The following is a 9,228-nucleotide window of genomic DNA, read 5'->3' as shown; positions in this document are numbered from 1 at the left end:
TAGAAATAGAGGAATGTGGGCTTGTTTTTCTTTCAGTGTGGAGAGAATGGTTCTGACCTTGTGGAGGGTTTGATGGTGTCTCACAACCTCTCCACTACGTTCAGAAGCTAAGAATGATCCCAGGCAGGAAAAGCATCCCAGGTGGCCAGCGCATCCTCACAGGGCGTGAGATGGAAAGCTTGCCTGACCCTGAGTGACGCCTCAGAGGGCTCTGTCGGCCCGCGCGCCGCACAACGCCTGTTGTCAGTGTTAGTGTCTACGTCTTCAACGTCTTTAATCCTTAAGGATGCTTACAGGATGATGGGTGTCATGGCTGCCGTCAGGCTCCTGCTTTCCCGTGTGTTGGCGGGAGGCTTCTGTCAAATGAAAGATGTCTCTGCCAAAGATGCCTTCATGGTAGAAGCCTTCAGAATTCAAGAAAAACCCAAGGTAGACTCGTTCCTCTCCACCCATCCCTCCCCTCCTAGCTGTGAGTTCCTGCAGGGTAAGCCTGTGTCTTCCTCGTCTTCGTATTCCCCGCTGTGACTTGCACCGTAGACGACGTCTTTCTGGTTCTAAGCAAACGTTCGTGCATAACGGACAGCCACCACTTATGGAGCCTTTATACTATCCAAGCCCGGTGCTAAGTTCCTTGCCCGCGCTCTCTCGTGTCATATTCCCAACCACACTATGGCTTTCTACCACGATGCCCCAGTTTACAGATGGGGACATCGAGACATAAAGAAGCGGAGCACGTGTCCCGGATCACCTGGATAACAAGTGGAAGCCCTGGAATTTGAACCCTAGTCTGTGCAATTTCAGCACCTTTGCTTTCGTTGCCATGTTGTCCTGTTTCCAAGAGACAAAGGTGCATGGATACGTAGCTCCAGCCTCAAGAGTTTATAGTCAAGCAAACGAAACAGACACATAAAGAAGTCATTAATTACAGTGCATTAAATGAGCCCTACCCTGGTGACCAGGTGAATACCAAGGTGGTTCAAACAATCTAGTCTGGAGGTTATCAGGGCAGCTTCCTGGAGGAGGTGAGACCTGAACTTATTTTATTAAAGGGTGAGAGGGTGGGCAGACAAAACATTAAGTGAAAAAAGAGACTATCCAAGCAGAAGGAAGAACGTGGACAATAGGAAAAGACCTTTGGGTCCAACATCCCAAAAGGATGGTTCTCAGCGGTAACAAGATGGCAGGGCCCAATTACCAAGGAATAGGAGGAAGGCATCCATCCTCCTGCTGAGTTCTTCCTTGTGCCTTCAACTAGAGATGCCAATCATTTCCTCCCTATTCCTCCCACACCCACTCCCCACAGACTCTTCCTAATGGACAATTCTATACGGACAGACACCCTGGAGACAAAGCCCAAGTACCAGACGATTCCACCCCACCTCCAGCCATTTAATCCAAACTGAGCTCATCAGGTCGTCTACCCCAGGAACTTGCACGCTAAGCACTAAGAACGAATCAGTTATCTCTGGGGAGCTGAGCCGACAGGTCACACTGACACAGGGACTGAGGTTGACGCGTTGTGGCACCCATCAGGGAATCACAGGCAAGTGATTAGGAAGCAGCAAAGCTGAAGACCAAGAAAAGAGAAATAAATAAGCAGCTGAGATGTGCAAGTGATCCTAGACACCCAAAGAAGAAATAACAGAGAAAAGAGAACACAGACTGGGCCACAGCCGATGGAGAATAGAGGGTAACTGCCTTGGTTACTGAGTCATAGGGTCATTTCTTGCCTTGAGATGGCACACACATTATAAAAAACCCATCTCTACTTGAAGCCACTTCATAGGGTCTCTGAAGACACTGAGAGACCTGAGAGAAGAGGCATCATTTCAGGGGTGGGTAGGCAAGGCCGTGCCTCCGAGGCGGTCCCAGAACTCGGGCTGGCTCCAACAGAAGGTGGTACCATGCCTCAACCAGACCTAATGGAAAACAGCCCTGGAATCGTTGTTATGTCTGTGTGTAATTGTAAAAAGATGCAGTCTTCACAGGACTTCTTTGAGAGATCTACTTTTACAGCAGGTTGAGCCTTTATCTACGCAATAAATTGTTGCAGTTATGATTACCTAGGGCTTATCCATCAACAGTGTGGTGTTTTCTGCAGAGCGTCTACACTGATACTTCTAATTTCAATCTATGGCTTTATTTATCCGCGTCAGTGAGGATTGTTAACCCCATGCCAACATTTCCAAAGTAATCTTAAAAAGAAAAGAGTAAATACATACTGAAGTTGTAACTTTTTCAGATGCAAACACTATGATTTTTTTGTGCCAGTGGCATTAAATCATCACTGCAAGGTAAATATCAAACCATATATACTCATATATTCACATAAATGTGTATCAAAACCCTAGGGTGCCTGGGTCGCTCAGTCAGTTAAGTGTCTGACTTCTACTCAGGTCATGATCTCGCAGTTTGTGAGTTAGAGCCCACATCAGGCTCTCTGCTCTTAAGCCCACTTTGGATCCTCTGTCCCGCTCTCTCTCTCTCTCTGCCCCTCACCCACTTGTGGCCTCTCTGTCTCAAAAATAAATCAACAGTAAAAAATTAAAAAAAAAAAAAAACCTGTATGAATTTCTTGCCCCAGACCAGGCATCAATCTTTATCCAGAGACCCCTAGTCTTAGTGAGAAATGATATTTCTAGAGCACAGTCTGGAAAAATGGAGTTCTCTTGGCAGTTGGATTGGTCGTTGTTTCTAAGAGTTTAAGTGGAAAGCATTGGAAAATATTTTTTTAAGGGAAACTACATCATTAACTTATACTGGATAACCAATTTTAACTGACTTGATTTTACATATTTATTTCTTTGATGGTGAAAATCTTGGTTCCTAAGAACACTAACATGATTACTCATTTGATATATTGGGAATCATTTCCAAATAATAATATAGATATTAATACTAACAATATGACTTTCAAAGTACAAAATGAGAGTGGAGCGTCTGGGGGCTGGAAGGGAAGGGAAATAATTACTTGAAGGGTGCAGGACGTTCTTCTGGGGTGATGAAAATGTTGGAAACTAGAGAGGGGTCCCAGTTACACAACGTCGTGAATGCACTAAATGCTGCTGAATTATATACACTTTAAAATGGTTACTTGTATGTTAGGTGCGTTTCAAGTCAATAAAAAAGAAGGCAGCCTGACTGGCTCTGTCAGTAGAGCAAGCAACTCTTGATCTCCGCATTATGACTTTGAGCCCTACATTGGGGACAGGGTTTACTTAAAACATAAACTCAAATCTAACAAAAAAGTAACAGAGACAGATTTCAGAGACATATCAACCACATTGAAAAGTGTGGACCTTTACTAGATTCTCATTCAAATAAGCCAACTATTAAACCATAAACAGGGGTGCCTGGGTAGTTCAATCAGCTGAGAGTCGGACTTTGGCTCAGGTCACGATCTCATGGTTCATGAGTTGGAGCACCGTGCCAGGCTCTGTGCTGAGAGCTCAGAACCGGGAGCCTACTTTCGACTTTGCGTCTCCCTCTCTCACTGCCCCTCCTCTGCTCATGCTCTGTCTCCCAAAAATAAGATTAAAAAAAAATTTTTTTTTAATGTTTATTTTTGACAGAGACAGAGACAGAATGCGAGTGGGTTAGGGGCAGAGAGAGAGGGAGACACAGGATCTGAAGCCGGATCCAGGCTCTGAGCTGTCAGCACAGAGCCCGACGCGGGACTCGAACTCACGGACCGCGAGATCATGACCTGAGCCGACGTCGGACACGCAACTGACTGAGCCACCCAGGCGCCCCTGAAATAAATGAAGATTTAAAGAAAATTTTTTAAATAAACAAACAAACATGAAACAAACATATCTGAACACTGGATACTTGCAGGTGTCTTAACAAATTATTGTTATGTTATTATTATTATTTTTTAAGTCGGCTTCACACCCTGCATGGAGCTCAATACAGGGTTGAACTCATGATGCTGAAATCAAGACCTGAGGTGAGATCAAGAATTGGACACTTAGCCAACTGAGCCACTCAGGCAACCCCAATTATTGTTATTTTTAAGTTTGGTAGTAATATCACAGCTCTGTGATAACAGAATAAAGAATCCTTTTGCATTTAGTATGTATACTGAAAATGTATAATAGATATGATGCTTGAGATCTGATTTAAAATAATGTGGTATAGGGGCCCCTGGGTGACTCAGTTAGTTGAGCGACAGATTCTTGATTTCTACTCGGGTATCAAGTCATGGGTCATGGGACTGAGTCCCGCATCCGGCTCTGCACTGAGAGTGGAGTCTGCTTGAGATTCTCTCTCTCTCTCTCTCTCTCTCTCTCTCTCTCTCTCTCTCTCTCTCTCCCCCTCCCTCTGCCCCCTCCCCCACTCATGCTCTCCTCTCTATCTCAAATTTAAAAAATTAAAAATACTTTTTTAAATAAAACAATGTGGTGTATATGTCATGTATGTGAAGGGGAAGGAGGATGATATAAGCGAAGAAAGACTGGCCACATGTTGTAAATGTCGAAGTGGGGTGATGGCTACAGAGGGATTGGTCTCTGCATTTATGTTTTTTTTTAATTTCCATGATAAATTTAAAAAATAAATCCAAAAATTCGGCCAGCCAACATTTTCAAAATGGCCTCCCTAGTGATCAAAGAAATGCAAATTAAAATGACAAGATACATTTTTCAACCGATCGTATTGGCAAAGGCTAGAAGAATATCAATACTCCCTGCTGGTGAGGATGTGACAAACAGACGCTCTTCTGCATTCCTGGTTTACTTGGCATGACCTTAGTATCACCTTACTAGAAAGCATCTTGACAATATGAATAAAAATCTCTAAATATGTGGAGGCCTTTGCCCTAGGAATTCTACCTCTTGTAATTCATCCAAAGGAAATGATCAAACAAGGGTACGAGATATCTGGTCAAAAATGTTTCTTACAAGGTGATTATAATAGTCAAAATTTTTTAATTAACCTAAATACACACCAACAAGGACATGGTTTTAAGAATAAGGAAGCATCACATCGTGGATACACACGGAGCCATTAAGAACTGTAATGCACTCTGGTCCTCCCCATTCACTAGACAGACACATCTTCTGGTGCAGGGCCAGCAATGTCCCCAAGACACAATGGTGAAGGTCAGAGTAAATGGATTTGGCCGTATCGGATGCCTGGTCACCAGGGCTGCTTTTAACTCGGGAAAAGTGGATATTGTTGCCATCAGTGGCCACTTCATTGACCTCAACTACATGGTCTTCGTGTTTTGTTATGATTTCACCCATGGCAAATTCCACGGCACAGTCAAGGCTGAGAATGGGACACACGTCATTAATGGAAAGCCCATCTCCATCTTCCAAGAGCGATATTCCACCAACATCAAATGGGCTGATGCTGGTGCTAACTGTGCTGTGGAGTCCACTGGGGTCTCCACCACCATGAAGACTGGAGCTCACCTGACAGGTGGGATGAAGAGGGTCATCCTCTCTGCCCCTTCTGCTGATGCCCCCATGTCTGTGATGGGTGTGAACCGTGAGAAGTATGGCAACTCCTTCAAGATTGTCAGCAATGCCTCCTGCACCACCAACTGCTTGGCCCCTCTGGCCGAGGTCATCTATGACAACTTCAGCATTGTGGGGGGATTCATGACCACAGTCCATGCCATCACCGCCACCCAGAAATCATGGATGGCCCCTCTGGGGAGCTGCGGCATAATGGCTGCCCAGAATGTCATCCCTGCTTATACTGGCACTGCCCAGGCTGTAGGCAAGGTCATCCCTGATCTGAATGGGAAGTTCACTGGCATGGCCTTCTTTGTCCCCACCCACAACGTGTCAGTCATGGATCTGACCTGCTGCCTGGAGAAAGCTGCCAAACATGATGATATTAAAGAGGTGACGAAGCAGGTGTCAGAGGGTCCCCTCAAGGGCATCCTGGGCTACACTGAGGACCAGATTGTCTGCTGCAACTTTATCAGAGACACCTATTCCTCCACCTGTGATGTTGGGGTTGGCATTGCTTTCAATGACCACTTTGTCAGGCTCATTTCCTGGTATGACAATGAATTTGGCTACAGCAACATTATGGTCCCCAGGGCCTCCAAGGAGTAAGAGCCCCCTGGACCACCAGCCCCAGCTAGAGCAAGAGGACGAGATAGGCCCTCAGTTGCTGGGGAGTCCTTGCCCCAACTCATCCCCCAACATGCTGACAATCTTCCAACCTCTACAGTTTCCATCCTAGACCCTCTGAAGAAGGGGAGGGACTTGGGGAGACCTACCTTGTCATGTACAGTCAATAAAGTATACTGTACCCAGCCCCCCAAGAAGCTATAATGTAGATGTATATTTATTAGCATGGAAAGATGTGTCATAGCTATATTAACGAGGGGGAAAATCAAGCTCCCAAAGCTATGTATAGTAAGATACTTTTTTGTTCTTTAAAAAATAAAAGGAAAAATGGCTAACAATGATTACCTCTTGGTGGTAAAAATATGGATTATTTTTGTTGCTTTTCTTTTGCTTATTTTTTCACTTTTCTAAATGAATTTTGAGTAGCTTTTGCATTCTAAATAATGAATTCCTGTGTAATCAAAATAGCCTTTGCCTAATGAAATGACATGATATCTGGAATTTGCTCCAATCATCTTAGGTGGGGCTATGGATGAAACAGGTTTGTCTAGGAGGTGACCGCCCTTGAAGCTGGGTGATGGGGTAACTAGGGGCTCAGTTTACTTTGTTCTCTACTTCTGCATATGTTTGGAATTTTTTCATTCTACCATTTTCCCCAATATATCCTTTTTCAGTCCAAAGTGACATCTTGTCATCTCTGGTCCTGTCCCTCCCACAATACACCTCCAGAGATCACAAAGTCCAGCACCTTGGCCAGAGACATTAATGCCGTCTGATGTTTTGATGGGTAAAATGGCTCACCTCTCCTGTGGTCAGAAAGGCATGGGGTTGGAAATGCTCCTCCTGTGAGATTCCCCCCTGCCCACCTTTCCAACCTACACAAGACAGGCGCCTGGGGCCAGAGGTGCAGACTTCAGTCAACAGCTAACTGGCCCACACAAGAAACAAAGTCACAGCCTTAACACCTTTATCAGCCTGATTCCTGTGTCAGCCTATGATTGCCTGCCATTGCTTCCTCCCACGTGGGGCTCTCTCTGTCTCAGAGGGAGGAAGTATGGGTTAGTGGATTTAGCATACCCCGCCTAAAGATTGGCTCTTCTCACTTGGCTACTGCCCTGTGCTTTCTCACCCAGGCATATTGGCTATAAAAGTAACTAGAATGCAAAAATCACCATGAATATTCATGAAGTCATATTACAAATAATACGTCTTTAAAAATGAATAATCTTCTGGCTAGTCTCCCTGGAAATTGAATTCTTCTCCCACACTTTGAGTCACTTGGAGATTGTTAATAGTGTTGGTCAGAAAACGGCAGCCCAAATCGGCTCACCATCTATTTTTGTGTGACCTGCAAGTCTAGAATGGTTTTTTACATTTTAAATCATTGAAAAAAAATCAGAAAAATAATAATATTTTGTGACACATAATGCAAAATTAAGTTCAAATTCCAGTGCCCATAAATACAGTTTAATTGGAGCCTAAGTCACAATCACTTGTTTACACGTTGCCCGTGGCTGATTTCACACTACAATGACACAGACTTGTTTGTGATACAGACCATATGGCCCATGCAGCCTGAAATATTTACTATCTGGCTTTTCAGAGAAAGAGGTTGCCGACCTCTGGCTTGAGGGTCTCCTAACTACTCTTGTGATTCTCTCTTGTCTAATAGAGCCGAACGCCAATGCCATCCTTTGCCAGTAAGTGAGACTGTCCTTCACACGTCAGCCTCAACCATCCAGGTTTGAGGCTCTGGGTTTTAGAAAATCCATTCACCCGTCCAATGAAGATGTAGCGAATGTCAACTTTGTGCCACATGCAGATTTAAGTTCTGGATTCATAGCAGTGCATGAAACAAGCAAAAACCTCTGCTTTCTTGGAGCAGAGGTTCTACTAAAGAAAGATGACCACAAACAATGTTTGTTGAATAATAATATGCAATATGCTAAGTGGCATTAAATGCTATGGAGGAAAAAAAAAGCAAGGGGATAAGTGGCTCAGAGAAGGGGAGAGTAGCAAATTCCAATCAGGCTAGGAAAGATCTCATTACAAGGTAACAGTTGAGTAAAGACTTGAAGGCAGTAAAGAGAAAGTCATGGATACACCTAGGAGAAGAACATTCCAAGCACAGGAAGAGCAAACACGAAGGTCCTGATGTCCACGTGTCCTTCATAGTCAAGGAATATCAAGCACAAGGAGTGGTTGAGGTCGAGGTCAGCGAGGCAAGGGGTAGAGAAGAGATCATAAGGGCTCTTACGTGCCATATTGATAGCATGGCTTTTGTCCAAGGTGAGATGGGAAGGCAGGATGGAGCATAGGAGCAGAGAAATAGCATAGTCTGACATCCAATTCCTTATTTCACAACTTTATGTAAATGAGGCATACCTTTCCATTTATTCTGACTCCTTGAGTTTAAAGAAGCATTGGAATGTATGAAAACAAGTATAAAAGTTTAGGAAAAAGGAGAAAAAGCACATCAGTGAGTGTTTTAGTTATCCATTGCCGTGTGACAAATCAACCCGAAGCTCAGTGGTTTACAAGAACAATATTCTGTTATTTCCCCTGGTTCTGTGAACTGAGTGGGATCAGCAGGGCGATTCTTCTTTTTTGTACATCAGTTGAACTGGGCTGGAACGTTCAAGCTTTCACTCACTCATATTGTTCCTCTATTTAGCCTCTCCTCGTGGCTAACTCAGGTTTCTTCACAGCATAGTGGTCTTGGGTGTCAGAGCTGGCTTCGAGAGAAAATATAGAAGCCGCCAGACTCTTAAAGGCTAGACCCAGAACCAGCATGGCACCACTTCTGCCACATTCTATTGGCCAAAGCAAATCAAAAGTCAATTCGGATTCAAGGATAGGAGAAAAGAGATCCCCCCCCCCCCCCCCCCAGTGATGGTTGCTTGATGGGTTGAGCTCTGTTCACAGCCTGACAAGAAGAAATTGTTGGTGGTCATCTTTAGAGCTTCTCAGAATGGGCAAGAAACTCTGATTCCGCCCCAACCCCATAGAACCATGAAACTCTTAGTGTCCCTTCCTCTCCTTTTGACCATTGCGTATGCATGACATTGACAAGTGTGGTTAATAGATTATGGCTGATTACCTTTGGGTTCTGGAATCATGAGATTCCCTAAGTCTTGAA

At 44.3% G+C, this 9,228-nt stretch overlaps 1 pseudogene; it reads left to right on the top strand.

Annotated features, from left to right (window-relative positions):
- The first annotated feature begins 4,504 nt into the window (after positions 1 to 4,504).
- On the top strand, positions 4,505 to 6,283 carry LOC132684888 (glyceraldehyde-3-phosphate dehydrogenase pseudogene; annotated as a pseudogene).
- Positions 6,284 to 9,228: the final 2,945 nt, after the last annotated feature.

This window comes from Panthera onca, chromosome D2 (assembly GCF_046562875.1).
Source record: "Panthera onca isolate mPanOnc1 chromosome D2, mPanOnc1 haplotype 2, whole genome shotgun sequence".
NCBI lineage: Eukaryota > Metazoa > Chordata > Mammalia > Carnivora > Felidae > Panthera > Panthera onca.
Note: the sequence above shows the minus strand (reverse complement) of the source record. Positions and strands in the feature narration are given on the sequence as shown.